The sequence below is a fragment of the Saccopteryx leptura genome, chromosome 1 (assembly GCF_036850995.1).
Source record: "Saccopteryx leptura isolate mSacLep1 chromosome 1, mSacLep1_pri_phased_curated, whole genome shotgun sequence".
In the NCBI taxonomy this organism is placed as follows: domain Eukaryota; kingdom Metazoa; phylum Chordata; class Mammalia; order Chiroptera; family Emballonuridae; genus Saccopteryx; species Saccopteryx leptura.
Window position 1 is genome coordinate 11553374 of NC_089503.1, and position 21701 is coordinate 11575074.

General features: G+C 39.8%; 1 protein-coding gene across 1 annotated transcript in view; it reads right to left on the reverse strand.

Moving 5' to 3' along the window:
- LOC136388562 (secretoglobin family 1D member 2-like) overlaps nt 1–21701 on the reverse strand; it is a 395093-nt gene that overhangs the window by 229773 nt on the left and 143619 nt on the right. The window lies entirely within an intron of this gene.

Genomic DNA, 21701 nt, shown 5'->3' on the forward strand with positions numbered 1-21701 from the left:
ACAAAGCACACCTCAAACTCCAATGACTCTAAAGCCACAACCGAGACACCCAGTCCTAGAGACATCCCTGACAGCATTCGTCCTTGTGGAAAAGGATGAGGACAGAACAGTGGCCTCACATCCAAAGGACATGAGGAGCCATCCTGCTGAACGATGCTGGCAGAAGAGTGGTCACATGTGACCCCTAGTGTATGGAGCTCATCTGCAAGGTCGGGACTTTGCCAGGCTTGTCCTCCCTCATGGAGGTCCCCATCTTCTCCTCTCTGTCACCCTCATTGACTTTGTCCTTCAGGACCCATTCAGTCCTCACCTGTTCACAGTCTTCATCTAGGAGAATGACAGCTCACAAGGACTTTGTTCTCTGTGGAATGTCTATCGGCCTTTAATTTCAAAGTAGAATCTCATTCTATGATATAACATACTATTCTTCACTTCCCGGCCTTATCTCCTGTCATTTAATATGACAATCAATTCCTTAAGAAAATTTCTTCATTCTTTCAACAAAATACATCAAGTGTCTCCTAAGTTTGGTGCAGCTGAGATTCCTATGTGGCCTTAGATGATTTGCCACTTATTAACTTATTTCAACCATATTTTATCTTATGAATTTCAGAGCTGTCCTTTCTTCTCATACCTCTGTGACAATTTTCTGTAATTTTCAAATTTTTATACTGTATTAAAATAGTGATGTTGAAGCGTTGTTCAAAAAATGAAAGATTGAAAACCACTTCCAGTGAGAATCCCGAAAGGCCTCTGCGACCTTATCCACACTACTCTGTCACCTCCTTCCCACAGCACCGTTCACCGTGTCTCTTGCTTGGGACATGGGCAACTCTCTCTTTGCACCTTCTCTGTGGCTCATCTATGAACACCTGTGTTATATCCCGTGTGCACTGGGATGCATGCCTTGTCTTTCTTCATCCAGTCCTTTTTGTAGAGCAAATTCTCCCCTACCTTCTGAGAAAAACCTCATGGGAGATAAAACTTCAGCAGATCTGATGCTCTTCTGAGATGTGTTTATGTTCCTGCTGAAATGCTAGCTGACTGCCTCAGAATTCTGTCTGTACACAGGTACAGGCCAGACCTCTGAACTTTCAGTGTTCCTCTGTGCCCTCCAGTCGGTGCAGATTCTACTTGTATTCTTGTATTCCCCATCCTGTCAGGTGACCTAGTGTTTCTTTTTGAAAGAACCTTCTTCCTTTAAGGTGATGTTTCCCAATGTCACAAAATGTATTCTGATGTGGGGAATGAGTGAGCTGTTCTAGTTCATAGTCTTTGCTGTGGGGGAATTTTCTTGATGTATTTCTTGGTGATTTTCTTCCAGCAAATCCCTCTTATTTAAAATTTTTTTTATAAGTGAGCCTATTAAATCCTTGTCTGACCATGCTTATTTTTTTCTCTTATTTCTGTTCTTTATCTTACATATGCATGTACACACATACACACACCTTGTCACATTAAGTCTTCTAAATTCTTTATGCTTCTATATGGCTGTCATATTCATCATATTTCCAAAGTTCTTTGTTTTACTTTGATTGCTTAATACTCATAACAAAGAACAGATTGTAGTAATCTGAACTTTCTAAAAACCCATGACATGGCTCATGAGAGTGGGTTCTGTCTGGCCCAGAGAACTTCGATCTGTCTCATAAAACTAAGTGTCTTTTAAGAACTTACTTGCTCTCTGTCTCTCTCCATTTTTATTCCCTCGGTCTGCCTAAAATGATAATTAGCATCTGGGAGACACATAGTAGAATTAAAAGAAAGGGAAGAATGAACAGTATTAATTGTTACATAAGGTAATGATTTTCTTATCCTACAGGCAAGAATGCACTCATTTCTGAATGGAAACTGACTGCCATATTATAGGAGTGAAGAGTCACTGAAATTTTGCTCTAAGTAAACGTATGACAAACCAGTGCCTTGGACTTGGAATATTGAACTTGTCACAGAGAGGATGAGGGATGCAGACAGAAGACATTTGAGGAACGGAGTATAGGCAGAGAGAGATGACATTTATCCCAAAGAGAATTCAAGGCCTAAAAGACAAAGTCAAGAGACTCTGCAGATCAAAGATAAGATGGCGATGGAGTAGGCAGACGTACCAACTTCCACCTCTCAGAAACAAAGTGGATTACAAACTAATTTTAAGAACCAACATCTGGAAAAACCAACTTTGGACAAAACTAAGAAGACTATTCAACGAAGGAACATTGAAGAAGCCACACTGAGACTAGTAGGAAAAGCTGAAACACGGAGAGGGCTGCCCAGTTCCTCAAAGGAATGGCAGCCAGGAGAGACTCGTGTGGCAAGAAGTCAGTTTAACAGAGAAGGGAGGGTCCTGAGTCCCAGGAACAAAGCCCCAGCCTGCAGCCCCAGAGCCTAGAAGAGGCATATGGACAGTATTTAGCTGGAAACAAGACAGGATACTGTTTTTGAGAAAGAGACTGATTTCTCAGACCCAGGATTCTTCTTAAAGGGACCGCACAGAAAACCTCTCTCACAACCACTCACCCAGGGCTCTGGGGGATGGGGAGAGAGGAGAGGACCAGAGTAGCAGGAAGAGACTGTAGTCTAGGAGGCACAGGGAGAAACATTTTGAGAGACAGCCACTCTAACCGCTGTGCATTTTAGTACAGGGGGTCAAACTGTAGTCCAGCTTCATTCTTTTGCATGTGGCTTTCCAGTTTTACCGGCACCATTTATTGAAGAGGCTTTCTTTTCTCCATTGTGTGTTGTTGGCCCCTTTATCAAAAATTATTTGACTATATATATGTGGTTTTATTTCTGGGCTTTCTATTCTGTTCCATTGGTCTGAGTGTCTATTTTTCTGCCAATACCATGTTGTTTTGATTGTCGTGGCCCTATAATAGAGTTTGAAGTCAGGTATTGTAATGCCCCCAGCTTCATTCCTTTTCTTTATGATTGCTTTGGCTATTCGGGGCTTTTTATAGTTCCATATAAATCTGATTATTTTTTGCTCCATTTCTTTAAAAAATGTCATTGGAATTTTGATGGGAATTGCATTAAATTTGTATATAGCTTTGAGTAATATGGCCATCTTGATTATATTTATTCTACCTAACCAAGAACAAGGAATATTCTTCCATCTCATAATGTCTTTTTCGAATACCCTTAACAATGGTTTATAGTTTTAATTGTATAAGTCCTTTACATTCTTTGTTATGTTTATTCCTAGGTATTTTTTTGTTGTTGTTGCAATCGTGAAGGGGATTATTCTTTTGAGTTCATTCTCAAATGTTTCATTGTTGGCATATAGAAAGGCTATTGACTTCTGTATGTTAATTTTGTATCCTGCGACCTTACTGTATTGGCTTATTTTTTCTAGAAGTCTTTTTGTGGATTCTTTGGGGTTTTCGATGTATAGGATCATATCATCTGCAAAAAGTGATACCTTTACTTCTTCTTTTCCGATATGGATGCCTTTTATTTTTTTGTCTTGTCTGATTGCTGTGGCAAGAACCTCTAGTACCACATTAAATAAGAGTGGAGAGAGTGGACAACCCTGTCTTGTTCCTGATTTAAGGGGGAAAGCCTTCAGTTTTGTGCCATTTTGTATGATGTTAGCTGATGGTTTATCATATATGGCCTTTATCATGTTGAGATATTTTCCTTCTATACCCATTTTGTTGAGAGTCTTAAACATAAAACTGTGTTGTATTTTATCAAAGGCCTTTTCTGCATCTATTGATAATATCATGTGGTTCTTGTTCTTTGTTTTGTTGATATGGTGTATTATGTTGACCGTTTTACGTATGTTGAACCATCCTTGAGATTCTGGGATGAATCCCACTTGATCATGATGTATTATTTTTTTAATATGTTGTTGTATTCGATTTGCTAGTATTTTGTTTAGTATTTTAGCATCTGTATTCATTAGAGATATTGGTCTGTAGTTTTCTTTTTTTGTGCCATCCTTGCCTGGTTTTGGTATAAGGGTTATGTTGGCCTCATAAAATGTGTTTGGAAGTATTGCTTCTTCTTCAATTTTTTGGAAGACTTTCTGTAGAATAGGAACCAAGTCTTCTTGGAAGGTTTGATAAAATTCGCTGGTATAGCCGTCTGGGCCTGGACTTTTATTTTTGGGGAGGTTTTTAATGGTTTTTTCTATTTCTTCTCTACTAATAGGTCTGTTTAGGCTTTCTGCTTCTTCTTGACTCAGTCTAGGAAGGTTGTATTGTTCTAGGAATTTATCTATTTCTTCTAGGTTGTTGAATTTAGTGGCATAAAGTTTTTCATAGTAGTCTACAATAATTCTTTGTATATCTACAATGTCCGTGGTGATTTCTCCTCTTTCATTTTGGATTTTGTTTATATGAGTTCTTTCTCTTTTTTCCTTGGTAAGTCTTGCCAAGGGTTTGTCAATTTTGTTGATTTTTTCAAAGAACCAGCTCCTTGTTCTATTAATTTTTTCTATAGTTTTTCTGTTCTCTATTTTATTTATTTCTGCTCTGATTTTTATTATCTCCTTTCTTTGACTGGTTTTGGGTTGTATTTGTTCTTCATTTTCTAGTTCCTTAAGGTGTGAAGTTAAGTGGTTCACTTGGGTTCTCTCTTGTTTGTTCATACAGACCTGAAGTGATATGAACTTCCCTCTTATCACTGCTTTTGCTGCATCCCATAGATTCTGATATGTCGTATTATCATTTTCATTTGTCTGTATATATCTTTTGATCTCTGCACTTATTTTTTCTTTGACCCATTCATTCTTTAAAAGTATGTTGTTTAGTTTCCACATTTTTGTGGGATTTTTTTCCTCTTTTTTGCAGTTGAATTCTAGTTTCAAGGCTTTATGATCAGAAAATATGCTTGGTACAACTTCAATTTTTCTGAATTTGCTGATGTTGTTTTTGTGGCCCAACATATGGTCCATTCTTGAGGATGATCCATGTACACTGGAGAAAAATGTATACTCTGTCACTTTGGGATGAAATGTCCTGTAGATGTCTATCATATCCAGGTGCTCTAGTGTTTTGTTTAAGGCCACTATGTCTTTGTTGATTCTCTATTTGGATGACCGATCTAGAGCCGTCAGCGGTGTATTGAGGTCTCCAAGTATGATTGTATTTTTGTCAGTTTTTGTTTTAAGGTCAATAAGTAGCTGTCTTATATATTTTGGTGCTCCTTGGTTTGGTGCATATATATTAAGAATTGTTATGTCTTCTTGATTCAGTGTCCCCTTAGCCATTATGAAATGGCCATTTTTGTCTCTGAGTACTTTTGCTGTCTTGTAGTCAGCATTATCAGATATGAGTATTGCTACGCCTGCTTTTTTGTGGATGTTATTTTCTTGGAGCATTGTTTTCCAGCCTTTCACTTTGAATTTGTTTTTATCCTTGTTACTTAGATGAGTTTCTTGTAGGCAGCATACAGTTGGATTTTCTTTTTTGATCCATTCGGCTACTCTGTGCCTTTTTATTGGTGAGTTTAATCCGTTTACATTTAGTGTAATTATTGACACTTGTGAGTTCCTCATTGCCATTTTATAGATTGCTTTCTGTTAGTTTTGTTCCTTGTTTGATTCTTCTCTTTCGTTTTTCTATCTTTTGTTTTTATTTGGTTGTGTTTTATACATCTTTCCTCTGTTGCTATCTTTTTTAAATCATGTGCTTCTGTGGTGGTTTTTTCAATGATGGTTACCATTAAGTAATGAAAAGGGTTCCTACCCTGTTCATTGTAGTGCACTATTTTGTGAGTACTTTTGCCCTCCATCGCCCTTTGCTACTGTTAATCTTCATCCTCTCCCCCCCTTTCTTATTGTTGTCACAGTTTAAAGTTGGTTTTGTTATGTTCTTCTTGGAGCTTTTACTTGTGGCTTTGTTGTTGTTGTTTTTTTATTCTTTGTATCTGATTGGAGAACCCCCTTTAGTATTTCCTGGAGTGGGGGTTTTCTGGTGATAAATTCTCTCATCTTTTCTGTATCTGTGAATGTTTTTATTTCTCCTTCATATTTGAAGGATAGCTTTGATGGGTATAGTATTCGTGGCTGAAAGTTCCTCTCTTTCAAGACTTTAAATATTGGGGTCCACTCTCTTCTAGCTTGTAGAGTTTCTGTTGAGAAATCTGATGATAATCTAATGGGCCTTCCTTTATATGTTGTATTCTTCTTTTCTCTGACTGCCTTGAGAATTTTTTCTTTGCAGTTGGTTTGTGCCAATTTTATTATGATGTGCCTTGAAGTAGGTTTGTTGGGGTTAAGAAAACTTGGAGTTCTGTTTGCTTCTAGAATTTGAGGTTTTAGTTCTTTCCACAGGCTTGGGAAGTTCTCATCTATTATTTGTTTGAGTATGTTCTCCATTCCATTTTCTCTCTCTTCTCCCTCTGATATACCTATTATTCTTATGTTATTCTTTTTGATGGAGTCAGATAATTCCTGTAGGGCTATCTCATTTTTTTTAATTTTTGAATCTCTTTCTTCTTCTCTTTGTTGAGCCTCAAGTTGCTTGTCTTCTATTTCACTAATCCTCTCTTCTATCTGGCCTGTTCTATTAGCTAAGCTTGTTACCTCATTTTTCAGCTCATGAATTGAGTTTTTCATCTCTGATTGATTTGTTTTTATAGTTTCAATTTCCTTGGAGATATACTCTTTGTGTTCATCGAGTTGTTTTCTGAGCTCCCTAAATTGCCTTTCTGTGTTTTCTTGTATATCTCTGAGTATTTTTAGGATTTCTATTTTAAATTCTCTGTCGTTTAACTCCAAGGTTTCCAATATCTTAAATTTTTTCTCCATAGATTTTTCCTCATCTCTTGTGTTATTTCTCTTTCTTTTGTATCCATGATATTCGATTTTCTCTTCTTTAATGACATCTGAGGGTGGTTTTATTGATAGTATTAATGAGAATTTATAAGGAATAAAAATATAAAAAAATAAAAATAAAAAATTGCGTTTTTTTAAATATTAATCATTAAATAAAGAAAAATAAAATAAGATAAAAATTTGAGGAAAAAAAAAGGAATAATTCCTTCCCCTCCTTTTTTCCTCTCCTCTCCTCTCCCCTCTTTTTTGAGAAAATCTTGTGATGAACTGTGAATTATATTGTACTAAATAGAACAAACAATACCTGTAGCGGAGGGCCTGAATTGGGGAGAAGTAATATAGGGGTAAAGGAAAAAGAAAAAAAAGAAAAAGAAATAAAAGAAAAAAATATTTATATATAAAAAAGGGGGGAGCAGTATAGACCCACAAAAAGCAAATTAGGAAAAAATTTGGGTCAAGAATAAAATGATTTGCTTTTAGGTGTTGGCTGACTCAGAGTTATGATGAGAGGAATAAGAGGGAAACAGGAAAAAGGGGTGGAAAATTAAAAAATTACTATTGTATTTAGTGGAACAAGAACTAGATAAAATGGAGAGCCAGGGATGGGAGCACTGCTAATGTGTTAAAAAGGTGAAGTAAAAACCCTCCAAAATGCCACAAACTTAAGTTTGAGTCCCAGAAAAGATAATTTGTTCGTTATTGAGGTTTGAATGAGAGAAGACGTAAAGGAGAGAAGAAGAGACTAATATAGAGGGAGAAAAGAGAGAGAGAGAGAGAGAGAGAGAAAAGATGGAACCACTTAAAGAAGAAAAAAGAAAAAGGAGGAGAGAGAAAGAGAGAGTTAAGGGTTTTGGATTGCAACCCTCATAGAGAGAAAGGAGGAGGAAAGAAAAGATAATGGGAGATGTAACACTTATGGGTAGTGTAGTTCAAAGAGAGGCGAGAGTAAGACTGAGAGAGAATTAAATGACCAAATTGGAGTAGAAAAAAAAATCAAGAATGAAGAAAAGAGACACAGACGAACAAATATAATAAAATGGGATAGGTTATAAAGTCTGCAGATTATTCTTGATTTTGAGAGGTTGTTGTCTTGCTTTTTCTTTTCTGTCTTTCTGGTCGGTGAGTTTGTACCCCGGGTTCTGCCCCTGTGGCACGCTCTGGAAGAGGTTTGCAGTTGATAATCTCTATGGCGATGTCATGTATTGGGCTTCAGTCTCATTGGCAGTCGAGGCTCATTAGTGTTTATAGGCTCCAACAGTGAGAGGATCTCTCACTGTGAGAGTGTTCCTGGAGCCTCTCTCCTAGTCTTTCCTTCCACAATTAGAAGCCTGATATTCCAGCTATGGGGTTGCTGCTGCCTCTGCCTGGATAGTAAGAGTCTCAAAGAGCTGGCAACTCCCCACTCTATTCCCACTCAGCACAGGGCTCTGAGTAAGGCTCAGTCAGTCAGAGCTGCTAGCATAATCAGGCGTGGCTTCCTCCCACTCAAAGACCTCTGGCTCTGCCCCTCTGTGGGATAACTCGAGTGCCCACTCCTGAGGCGTTCGGAGGAATCTCTTGCCCACTCTCTGTGCGCACCCACCAGGATGTCAGACCAGACAGGTCACACTTCGAGTGAAATCCCTACCCACACGGAGAAGATCGAGCTTTGGAATTGGCTTTCGATCTATCCCCGTGCGGCTTTCCCAAGGGGCTAGGGCTGCCTGAGATTCCGTTCCTGGCCCGCTCACAGACCTCTGACTCTGCTCCTCTGTGTGCACTGACCAGATTATGAGGCTCAGGTGGGACGCCTCTCACTCCAAGAAAGCCCTCTGCCCACACGGAAAAGTTACTGGGTTGGAATTGGCTTTCGCTCTGTCCCCGTGAGGCTTTCCCAGGGCGCTGGGGCTTCCGCTCCTGGCCCACTCACAGGCCTCTGACTCTGCTCCTCTGAGGGAAAACACAGGCGCCCACCCCTGAGGAGTTCGGAGGAATCTCCTGCCCACTCTGCGTGCGTGGGCGCTGACCAGATTATGAGGCTCAGGCGGGATGCCTCTCGCTCCGAGAAAGCCCTCCTCCCGCACAGAAAAGTTCCACCGTTGGAGTTGGCTCCAGCTCCCTTCCCGTGCCTGGTCCCCTCAGGGCGCTGGGGCTCCTAGGAGGTGCTGCTTTTTGCCCACACAGAGGCCTCTGACTCTGCTTCTCTGTGGGTTAGTACGGGCTGCACCCACTCCTGAAGTGTTCGTAGGAATCTCTTGCCCACTAACCATGCGCGCGCCAACCAGGAGATGCGGAAAATGGCTGCCCCACTTGTCTTTCTTTGTCTGGGTTTGGCACGCGTGTTAGCTTGAATTGCCCAGGTTTTTCCACGGCTTGGATCTCCGTGCCACAGCTTGGTTTGGCTGTTTGTACCGCGGCCTGGATCTATTCACTCCCTATGCCCGCCTTAGTTTCTCAGATCTCAGTGAAAGCCATCTTGTTTGGATTAGAGAGGAAGACGGAGCATTTCTTACTCCTTATTTCCCCCGGGGTTTGACCATATATTTAGCCAATCTTTCACTCGATCCTACCTTCGGGTGTGTTGTGAAGCATCTGAAGACTCCAAGGATAGGTTTTTCTGTTTCTGGTTGAAGAACTTGTTGAGTTTATGGGGAGATTTTCGGTATCGCTTCCTACCAAGCCATCACTGTCGTAAATTAATTAATTTTTTAAAAAAAGCTTTTGCACAGCTAAAGACAATGAAAACAGAATAAAAAGAGAAACTACACAATGGGAGAACATATTTGACAATATATCTGAAAAGGGGTTAATAACCAAAATTTATAAAGAACTTGTAAAACTCAATACCAGGAAGACAAACAATCCAATCAAAAAATGGGAGAAAGAAATGAATAGACACTTCTCCAAAGAGGACACACAGTTGGCCAATAGGCATATGAAAAAATGCTCAACATCACTAATGATTAGTGAAATGCAAATTAAAACCACAATGAGATATCACCTCACACCAGTCAGAATGGCGCTCATCAACAAAACAACACAGAATAAGTGCTGGCAAGGATGTGGAGAAAAGGGAACCCTCCTGCACTGCTGGTGAAAATGCAGACTGGTGCAGCCACTGTGGAAAACAGTATGGAGATTCCTCAAGAAATTAAAAATCAAACTTTCTTTGACCCAGCTATACCACATTTAGGAATATACCTCAAGAACACCATAGCACTGTTTTAAAAGAAGAATGCACTTCAATGTTAATAGCAGCATTGTTCACAATAGCAAAGATCTGGAAACAGCCCAAGTGTTCGTCAGTGGATGCGGGGATTAAAAAGCTTTGGTACATATACACTATGGAAAACTACTCAGCCATAAGAAATGATGACATCGGATCATTTACAACAACATGGATGGATCTTGATAACATTATACTGAGCAAAATAAGAAAATCAGAAAAAACTAAGAATTATATGATTCCATACATAGTTGGGACATAAAAATGAGACTCAGAGACATGGACAAGAGTGTGGAGGTTATGGGTTGGGGGAGAAGAGAGGGAGAAGTTTGGGGGAGGGAAGGTGCACAAAGAAAACCATTTAGAAGGTGACAGAAGACAATTGGAATTTGCGTGATGGGAATGCAGCATAATCAAATGTCAAAATAACCTAGAGATGTTTTCTCTGAACATATGTACCCTGATTTATCAATGTCACCTCATTAAAATTAATTTAAATAAATAAATAATAATGGTGAGGTGTTAGCTGTAGGTTGTTCTATAAGTGTCTTTATCAAGTACAGGAAAATTCCTCCTGTTCCTGTTTGTTTCGAGTGTTTATCATGGATGGGGCTAGACTTTGTCAAATGCTTTTCTGCGTCTATTGACTTACCATATGATATTTATTCGTTAACCTGTTGAAATGGGTCCATTCTTTAATGCTGAGCAAGGTGCGCACACCTAGGATAAATCCCACTTGGCTGTGACGTGTAATTCTTTTCATACTTTGTCAAATTGGATTTGCTAATATTTTGTTATGGATTTTTTTGTATCTTTGTTTAAGAGAAATATTGGTTTGTAGTTTTCCTTTAGAATCACTGTCTCTCTTTAGTATTAGGGTAATTATGCTTCATAGAATGATTTAGAAAGTATTTTCTCTTCTATTGTCTAATAGAGATTGTGGAGAATTGATATTATTCCTTCCTCAAATGTTTGGAAGAATCACGGAACCTATGTGAGCCTGCTGCTTTGAGTTTTGGAAGGTTATTAATTAATAATTCAATTTTTAAAATAAATATAGGCCTATTTAAAAAAAGAGAGAGAGAGAGGGAGACTGCAGATGCATCCTTTGTAGCTGCTAAACTCAGTCTGTGAGTTTGAATCAGAGTTTCTAAACACAGGGGCTGTCTTCCGCAAAAAACATCTCAGGAGGCAAATCAAACAGAGAGTTGACACCAAACGTGATCTGACAGGAGGTGTCAGCAACGCACGGAGAGTGTTCAGGGGATTGAAATACAGAACGTGTTCCCATGGGCAGGTCTCTTTCGGCTGCCTCTCAGAAAGCTGCTTTCTAAGAATATTTTTCTATGTTTTTGTAAAATATACAAAATGAAATTTACCATTTTATCTTGTTAAGTGCACATTCACTGACATGGGTTACAGTACAGTCTCTATTTTACCACCATCCATGTCCACAATCGTCCCAATCAGAGGCCCTAGCCATTAACCTCGCTCCCCTGCCCCGTCCTTTCCAACCAAGCATTTGTGATTGTGTGTCACCTCATCTCCCGCCCCATCAGCAGCTCTGAAAGGACATATTCCTGCCTGAGACTCTATCTGTCACTGTTATCACATTAATACCAATAAATGCCCTGTCGTGCCCGCCTTGCAGAGCTAGAGAAGTGGCCAAGGAAAGGTCTCCAGGTGACCCCGTGGGGATGCTGGGAGTCTCTGGCTCATGCACAGTCTGGCTGTCCTCCCCAGTTCAGGGGCTGTCATGGCCTCCACAGTCACGTGGTGCTGCACCTGCAGCAGGGGAGGTGGGGATGGGGACCGCACAGTTCCACCCTCAGAGGTACTCACATTGGTCCTGGACTGGGGCCTGTGCATCACTTGCTTTTGAAATCTTCCCAGTTGATGCTGAGAAGACACAGAGCCAGGCTGGAGGCCAGTGGAGGGACATCCTTGGTCACACATCCAATGGCAGTAACAGTCTTTTGGCTTGTGGAGACCCATCAGGACAAAGTGAGACATGACTTGTAAGCTTCCAGGACAATGGCTGCCCATAGGGGTCTCCATGCTTGTAAACTCTTAAGCATTCTAGAAATATTAACAATGATTGATAGTGTTTGTTATTGATATTGTTAATTTATTCTAAATGTTCCCAAAAGAGCTTTGTCATAAGACTCTTATATCACAAAAAAAATACAGTGACAACAGAGAGATGAGTTTGCCTGCCTGTGTTTGTGTGTGTGTGTGTGTGTGTGTGTGTGTGTGTTTCTCCTTGTTTGTGTCTCTAGGTGTGTCTGTGCATGTATAATTGTGCATGGTCTGGGTATGTGTTAAAATTTGTTTGTGAGAGTGTGTTTAGTGTACACAGTGTGACTGTGTATGAAGGTTTATTTTAGGGTGTGAGAGGCAGAGATTGCTTCACCGAGCAGGGGATCACACAGACCTTGCAGACAAGGCTGTCAGCTGTCTTGTGCATGGACAACATAGAAGGAAGGGACCACGATGAGCCCACGAGCAGTGCTGTGACCAAAAGTCATGCATGAGTGAATGGCATGTAGACAGGATGACTGAGCACAGCGTCTGGGTGAGCAGGGACATGAGATGGAGGGGAGCTGGGGACAGGGTCAGTCCAGGCCTGTGTGCCATGTCAGTGGGAGACCGTGTCCTCCCCACGCGATTCCAGGCTGCATTTCTCAGGCTGCGGCAAAAGCTATGTGACCCTGTGTCCACTGAGCACAGGATGTGGGTGAACACAGAAGGCATTCCAGAAAATAGAGACTAATTTAAGTAGACTGTTCCCTTGTGATCACATTTACTGTAAAAGCTTTAGATACAATAGCTAATAGAAGATAACATTTATTTTCTATTTTCTCCACCATATTTTCTATAAATATATAGTTTATTATTAGAGAAAGGGTGTAGGTCTAATAATAAGTCTTCTTACTTAAAACATTTAGAAATACATGATCTCTACTGTTTTTTTTTGTGTGTTTTTTTTGTTTTTAATGGGGTGACATCAATAAATCAGGATACATATATTCAAAGATAACAAGTCCAGGTTATCTTGTCGTTCAATTATGTTGCATACCCACCACCCAAAGTCAGATTGTCCTCTGTCACCTTCTATCTTGTTTTCTTTGTGCCCCTCCCCACTCCCTTTCCCTCTCCCATTCCCCCCTCCCCCCCGTAACCACCACACTCTTATCAATGTCTCTTAGTTTCACTATTATGTCCCACCTACGTATGGAATAATACAGTTCCTGGTTTTTTCTGATTTACTTATTTCGCTTCGTATCATGTTATCAAGATCCCACCATTTTGCTGTAAATGTTCCGATGTCATCATTTCTTATGGCTGAGTAGTATTCCATAGTGTATATGTGCCACATCTTCTTTATCCAGTCATCTATTGATGGGCTTTTTGGTTGTTTCCATGTCCTGGCCACTGTGAACAATGCTGCAATAAACATGGGGCTGCATGTGTCTTTACGTATCAATGTTTCTGAGTTTTGGGGATATATACCCAGTAGAGGGATTGCTGGGTCATAAGGTAGTTCTATTTTCAGTTTTTTGAGGAACCACCATACTTTCTTCCATAATGGTTGTACTACTTTACATTCCCACCAACAGTGTATGAGGGTTCCTTTTTCTCCACAGCCTCTCCAACATTTGCTATTACCTGACTTGCTAATAATAGCTAATCGAACAGGTGTGAGGTGGTATCTCATTGCCGTTTTGATTTGCATTTCTCTAATAGCTAAAGAAGATGAGCATCTTTTCATATATCTGTTGGCCATTTGTATTTCTTCCTGGGAGAAGTGTCTATTCATATCCTCTTCCCATTTTTTTATTGGATTGTTTGTTTGTTTGTTGTTGAGTTTTATGAGTTCTTTGTATATTTTGGATATTAGGCCCTTATCTGAGCTGTTGTTTGAAAATATCATTTCCCATTTAGTTGGCTTTCTGTTTATTTTGTTATCAGTTTCTCTTGCTGAGCAAAAACTTCTTAGTCTGATGTAGTCCCATTCATTAATTTTTGCCTTCACTTCTCTTGCCTGTGGAGTCAAATTCATAAAATGCTCTTTAAAACCCAGGTCCATGAGTTGAGTACCTATGTCTTCTTCTATGTACTTAATTGTTTCAGGTCTTATGTTTAGATCTTTGATCCATTTTGAGTTAATTTTTGTACAGGGGGAGAGACTGTAGTCCAGTTTCATTCTTTTGCATGTGGCTTTCCAGTTTTCCCAGCACCATTTATTGAAGAGGCTTTCTTTTCTCCATTGTGTGTTGTTGGCCCCTTTATCAAAAATTATTTGACTATATATATGTGGTTTTATTTCTGGGTTTTCTATTCTGTTCCATTGGTCTGAGTGTCTATTTTTCTGCCAATACCATGCTGTTTTGATTGTCGTGGCCCTATAATATAGTTTGAAGTCAGGTATTGTAATGCCCCCAGCTTCATTCTTTTTCTTTAGGATTGCTTTGGCTATTCGGGGGTTTTTATAGTTCCATATAAATCTGATGATTTTTTGCTCTATTTCTTTAAAAAACGTCATTGGAAGTTTGATGGGAATTGCATTAAATTTGTATATTGCTTTGGGTAATATAGCCATCTTGATTATATTTATTCTTCCTAGCCAAGAACAAGGTATATTCTTCCATCTCATTATATCTTTTTCGATTTCCCTTAACAATGGTTTATAGTTTTCATTATATAAGTCCTTTACATTCTTTGTTATGTTTATTCCTAAGTATTTTTTTGTTGTTGTTGCAATCGTGAAGGGGATTATTCTTTTGAGTTCCTTCTCGGTTGTTTCATTGTTGGCATATAGAAAGGCTATTGACTTCTGTATGTTAATTTTGTATCCTGCGACCTTACTGTATTGGCTTATTGTTTCTAGTAGTCTTTTTGTGGATTCTTTGGGGTTTTCGATGTATAGGATCATATCATCTGCAAAAAGTGATACCTTTACTTCTTCTTTTCCGATATGGATGCCTTTTATTTCTTTGTCTTGTCTGATTGCTCTGGCTAGAACTTCTAGTACCACATTAAATAAGAGTGGAGAGAGTGGACAACCCTGTCTTGTTCCTGATTTAAGGGGGAAAGCCTTCAGTTTAGTGCCATTTAATATGATGTTAGCTGATGGTTTATCATATATGGCCTTTATCATGTTGAGATATTTTCCTTCTATACCCATTTTGTTGAGAGTCTTAAACATAAAATTGTTTTGTATTTTATCAAAAGCCTTTTCTGCGTCTATTGATAAGATCATGTGGTTTTTGTTCTTTGTTTTGTTAATATGGTGTATTACGTTAACCGTTTTACGTATGTTGAACCATCCTTGAGATTCTGGGATGAATCCCACTTGATCATGATGTATTATTTTTTTAATATGTTGTTGTATTCGATTTGCTAGTATTTTGTTTAGTATTTTAGCATCTGTATTCATTAGAGATATTGGTCTGTAGTTTTCTTTTTTTGTGCCATCCTTGCCTGGTTTTGGTATGAGGGTTATGTTGGCCTCATAAAATGTGTTTGGCAGTATTGCTTCTTCTTCAATTTTTTGGAAGATTTTGAGTAGAATAGGAACCAAGTCTTCTTTGAATGTTTGATAAAATTCGCTTGTATAGCCGTCAGGGCCTGGACTTTTATTTTTGGGGAGGTTTTTAACGGTTTTTTCTATTTCTTCTTTACTGATAGGTCTGTTTAGGCTTTCTGCTTCTTCTTGACTCAGTCTAGGAAGGTTGTATTGTTCTAGGAATTTATCCATTTCTTCTAGGTTGTTGAATTTAGTGGCATAAAGTTTTTCATAGTATTCTACAATAATTCTTTGTATATCTACGGTGTCCGTGGTGATTTCTCCTCTTTCATTTTGGATTTTGTTTATATGAGTTCTTTCTCTTTTTTCCTTGATAAGTCTTGCCAAGGGTTTGTCAATTTTGTTGATCTTTTCAAAGAACCAGCTCCTTGTTCTATTAATTTTTTCTATAGTTTTTCTGTTCTCTAATTCATTTATTTCTGCTCTGATTTTTATTATCTCCTTTCTTTGACTGGTTTTGGGTTGTCTTTGTTCTTCTTTTTCTAGTTCCTTAAGGTGGGAAGTTAAGTGGTTCACTTGGGCTCTCTCTTGTTTGTTCATATATGCCTGAAGTGATATGAACTTCCCTCTTATCACTGCTTTTGCTGCATCCCATAGATTCTGATATGTCATATTGTCATTTTCATTAGTCTGGATATATCTTTTGATCTCTGCACTTATTTCTTCTTTGACCCATTCATTTTTTAAAAGTATGTTGTTTAGTTTCCACATTTTTGTGGGATTTTTTTCCTCTTTTTTGCTGTTGAATTCTAGTTTCAAGGCTTTATGATCAGAAAATATGCTTGGTACAACTTCAGTTTTTCTGAATTTGCTGATGTTGTTTTTGTGGCCCAACATATGGTCAATTCTTGAGAATGATCCATGTACACTGGAGAAAAATGTATACTCAGTCACTTTGGGATGAAATGTCCTGTAGATGTCTATCACATCCAGGTGCTCTAGTGTTTTGTTTAAGGCCACTATGTCTTTGTTGATTCTCTGTTTGGATGACCGATCTAGAGCCGTCAGCGGTGTATTGAGGTCTCCAAGTATGATTGTGTTTTTGTCAGTTTTTGTTTTAAGATCAATAAGTAGCTGTCTTATATATTTTGGTGCTCCTTGGTTTGGTGCATATATATTAAGAATTGTTATGTCTTCTTGATTCAGTGTCCCCTTAGCCATTATGAAATGGCCATTTTTGTCTCTGAGTACTTTTCCTGTCTTGTAGTCAGCATTATCCGATATGAGTATTGCTACACCTGCTTTTTTTTGGATGTTATTTGCTTGGAGTATTGTTTTCCAGCCTTTCACTTTGAATTTGTTTTTATCCTTGTTACTTAGATGAGTTTCCTGTAGGCAGCATACAGTTGGATTTTCTTTTTTAATCCATTCTGCTACTCTGTGCCTTTTTATTGGTGAGTTTAATCCGTTTACATTTAGTGTAATTATTGATACTTGTGAGTTCCTTATTGCCATTTTATATCTTGCTTTCTGTTAGTTTTGTGTCTTGTTTGATCCTTCTCTTTCGTTTTTCTATCTTTTGTTTTTATTTGGTTGTATTCCATACATCTTTCCTCTGTTGCTATCTTTTTTATCTCATGTGCTTCTGTGGTGGTTTTTTCAATGGTGGTTACCTTTGAGTAATGAAAAGGGTCCCTACCCTGTTCATTGTAGCGAACTATTTTGTGAGTACTTTTGCACTCCATCGTCCTTTGCTACTGTTAATCTCCATCTTCTCCCCCTCTTTCTTTTTGTTGTTGTCACAGTTTAAATTTGGTTTTATTGTGTTCTTCTTGGAGCTTTTACTTGTGGCTCTGTTTTTTTTTTTGTTCTTTGTATCTGATTGGAGAACCCCCTTTAGTAATTCCTGGAGTGGGGGTTTTCTGATGATAAATTCCCTCATCTTTTCTGTATCTGTGAATGTTTTTATTTCTCCTTCATATTTGAAGGATAGCTTTGATGGGTATAGTATTCGTGGCTGAAAGTTCCTCTCTTTCAGGACTTTAAATATTGGGGTCCACTCTCTTCTAGCTTGTAGAGTTTCTGCTGAGAAATCTGATGATAATCTAATGGGCCTTCCTTTATATGTTGTATTCTTCTTTTCCCTGGCTGCCTTGAGAATTTTTTCTTTGCTGTTGGTTTGTGTCAATTTCATTATGATATGCCTTGGAGTAGGTTTGTTGGGGTTAAGAAAACTCGGAGTTCTGTTTGCTTCTTGAACTTGAGGCTTTAGTTCTTTCCACAGGCTTGGGAAGTTCTCATCTATTATTTGTTTGAGTATGTTCTCCATTCCATTTTCTCTCTCTTCTCCCTCTGTTATACCTATTATTCTTATGTTATTCTTTTTGATGGAGTCAGATAATTCTTGTAGGGCTATCTCATTTTTTTTAATTTTTGAGTCTCTTTCTTCTTCTCTCTGCTGTGCCTCAAGTTGCTTGTCTTCTATTTCACTAATCCTCTCTTCTATCTGACCTGTTCTATTAGCTAAGCTTGTTACTTCGTTTTTCAGCTCATGAATTGAGTTTTTCATCTCTGTTTGATTTGTTTTTATAGTTTCAATTTCCTTGGACATATATTCTTTGTGTTCATTGAGTTGTTTTCTGAGCTCCCTAAATTGTCTCTCTGTGTTTTCTTGTATATCTCGGAGGATTTTTAGGATTTCTATCTTGAATTCTCTGTCATTTAGCTCCAAGGTTTCCAATATATTAAATTTTTTCTCCATAGATTTTTCCTCATCTAGCTGTGTTACCTCTCTTTCTTTTGTATCCATGATATTCGATTTTCTCTTCCTTAATGGCATCTGAGGATGGTTTTGTTGATAGTATTAATGAGATTTAATAAAGAATAAAAAGTTAAAAAAATAAAAAAAATAAAAAATCGAAAATAGTTGTTTTTTTAAAAAAAAATAATAATGAAATAAAGAAAAATAAAATAAAATAAAATAATTTTTTTTAAAAAAAGAAATTATTTCCCCCCCTCCTTTTTTCCTCTCCCCTCCTCTCCCCTCTTTCTTGAGAAAATCTTGTGGTGAACTGTGAATTATAACAAACAATGCCTGTGATGGAGGGCCTGAATTGGGGAAAAGTAATAAAGGGGCAAAAAAAAAAAAAAAGAGCGTATGGACCCACAAAAAGCAAATAAGGAAAAAATTTGGGTCAAGAATAAAATGATTTTCTTTTAGGTGTTGGTTGTCTAAGAGTTATGATGAGAGGAATAAGAGGAAAATGGAAAAATGGGGAGACAAATTAAAAAATTACTATTGTATTTAGTGGAACAAGAACTAGATAAAATGGAGAGGCAGGGATGGGAGCACTGCTAGTGAGTTAAAAAGGTGAAGTAAAACCACCCCCAAAATGCCACAAACATAAGTTTGAGTCCCAGATAAGATAATTTGTTTGTTATTGAGGTTTGAATGAGAGGAGATGTAAAGGAGAAAGGAAGAAACTAATATAGAGGGAGAAAAGAAAGAGAGAGAGAGAGAGAGAGTTAAGGGTTTTGGAGTGCAACCCTCATAGAGAGAAAGGAAGAGAAGAGAAAAGATAATGGGAGATGTAACACTTATGGGTAGTGTAGTTCAAGGAGAGGAGAGAATAAGACTGGTAGAGAGTTAATCGGCCAAATTGGAGGAGGAAAAAAAGTATCAAGAATGAAGATAAGAGAAACAAACGAACAAATATAATAAAATGGGATAGGTTATAAAGTCTGCAGATTATTCTTGATTTTGAGAGGTTATCTTCTTGCTTTTTCTTTTCTCTCCCTCTTCCTGGTCGGTGACTCTGTACCCCGGGTTCTGCCCCTTTGGCACGCTCAGGTAGAGGTTTGCAGTTGATAAGTCTCTATGGCAATGTCATGTATTGTGCTTTAGTCTCGTTGGCAGTCGAGGCTATTAGCATTTATAGGCTCCGACAGTGAGAGAGTCCGTGTTCCTGGAGCCTTTCTCCTAGTCTTTCCTTCCTCAATTAGTAGCCTGATAATCCAGCTATGGGGTTGCTGCTGCCTCTGCCTGGATAGTAAGAGGCTCAAAGAGCTGGCAACTCCTCACTCTATTTCCACTCAGCACAGGGCTCTGGGTAAGGCTCAGTCAGTCAGAGCTGCTAGCATAATCAGGCGGGCTTTCCGCCCACTCAAAGACCTCTGGTTCTGTCTGCCACTCTGTCCGGTAACACAGGCGGGCGCCCACTTCCGGGGCGCTTGGAGGAAACTCTCACTCACTGGCTGCGCGCGCAGACCAGATATCCGGCCAGCAGTCTCACGCTCTGAGTGAAACCCCCAACCGCAGGGAAAAGTTGCAGCGTTGGAATTGAGTCTCGCTCCGTCCCCGTGTGCGGCTTTTGCAAGGCGCTGGGGCGGCCCGAGATTCCGCTTTGGCCCACACAAAGGCCCCTGACTCTGCCCCTCTGTGCGATAACACGGGCGCGCACTGCCAAGGCACTCGGAGGAATCTCTCATTCACTATCTGCGCGCGCAAACCCGGATATGAGGCCGGCCACGTTTCCCTCTGAGTGAAATCCCCAGAAGCACGGAAAATTTCCACCGTTGGAATTAGTTCTCGCTCCCTCCTGTGCGTGGCTTTCCCAGGGTGCTGGGGCTGCCCAGAGACTCTGCCCTCGGCCCACAGAAAGGCCTCTGACCCTGCCTCTCCGTGGGGCAACACGGGCACCCACTTTCGGGGCCTAGGAAGAAATCTCTCGCCCACTAACTGCGCACCAACCAGGAGACCGGGTAAAGTGGCCGCCCTGCTTGTCTTTCTTTGTTTGGGTTTGGCGCGAGTGTTAGCTTGTATTGCCCGGGTTGCCACAGGATCAGTTTTTCCTCGGCTTGGATCTCCGTGCCACAGCCTGGTTCAGCCGTTTGTGCCGTGGCCTGAATCTATTCACCCCCTTTGCCCACCTCAGTTTCTATATTCACAGTTACCAGAGAAAGCCGCCCTGTTTAGGTTAGTGAGGAAGGCGGAGCATTTCTTACTCCCTATTTCCTTCAGGGTTTGGTTATATATTTAGCCAATTTTTCACTCGACCATACCTTTGGGTGTATTGCGAAGCATCTGGAGGCTCCAAGTATAGGTTTTTCTGTTTCTGGTTGAAGATCTTGTTGAGTTTTGGGGGAGATTTATCGGAATCGCTTCCTACCCCGCCATTACTCTGACGTCATCCTCTACTGTTTCAATGTTGCAAAAGGATGTTGGAGGGAAGCTTGTCTGTGGAAGGGCAGGACTCAGTGAACACTTAGACTCAGCAGGCAGAGGAGCTAAAGTTGGTTCATAATGATCCCAATCAGATCCAGACCCTAACCCAGACTTGTCATGTCTCTGCCACAGGAAAAAAGACTTTGTAGATGTGATAAATTTAGATTTTGAGTTAGGGAGATGATCTTGAATTTTCTGGTGACCTTTAAATGCTATCTTATATATTCTATATGAAGGAGACAAACAGATTTTCAAACACACAGAAGCAATATAGCAATGTCACCTCAAGGGGCAGAGATAGGAGGGATATGGGTATCAGACAAGGACACCCATCAGCCCTCAGCTGAAGGCACCAGGGATAGATGTTCCCCTCGACATTCCAGAGCCAGCATGGCCTCCTGACACTGTGATTTCAGCAGAGGTTACAGATTTTAGATTTTATTTTCCACACCTGTAATAAAAAACTTATTTGAAGCCACCAAGTATGTGGCTGTGTGTCACAGCAACCACTGGAAATCAATCCTGATCTGTGATGTAACCATCATCTGAGTCAGCTGCCTCATTAGATGGGGGCCCATTAGCCTGGATGGGCTCATGGAAGAGGAGTAGGTGGGGAGACACTGTGCTCATCTGACGTGTTCCTCCTGCAGTAAGTGTGGATGGTGAGCATGGAGCTGTCCCCATGGGGATGGACGCCCATGTCCGGGGCTATAGGGAGACCCTAAGGGTAGAAGTGGTAGCCAGGGTGGATGTGAACAATGCACATGTGCAGAGAGCAGGAAGTAAGCGAAGGTTGAACCCTGCGGATTCACTACAAGTGGAGTGATCATGTCACACTACAAGTGGACAGAGATCATGTCACACAAGGACATCAGGACATTGATCCCAGGGATGCGGTGAGGACGGAGCAAGGTTTGTGCTGACGATGAGGCACAGTAGCAGCGATGCTGCTAGGTGGGAACCT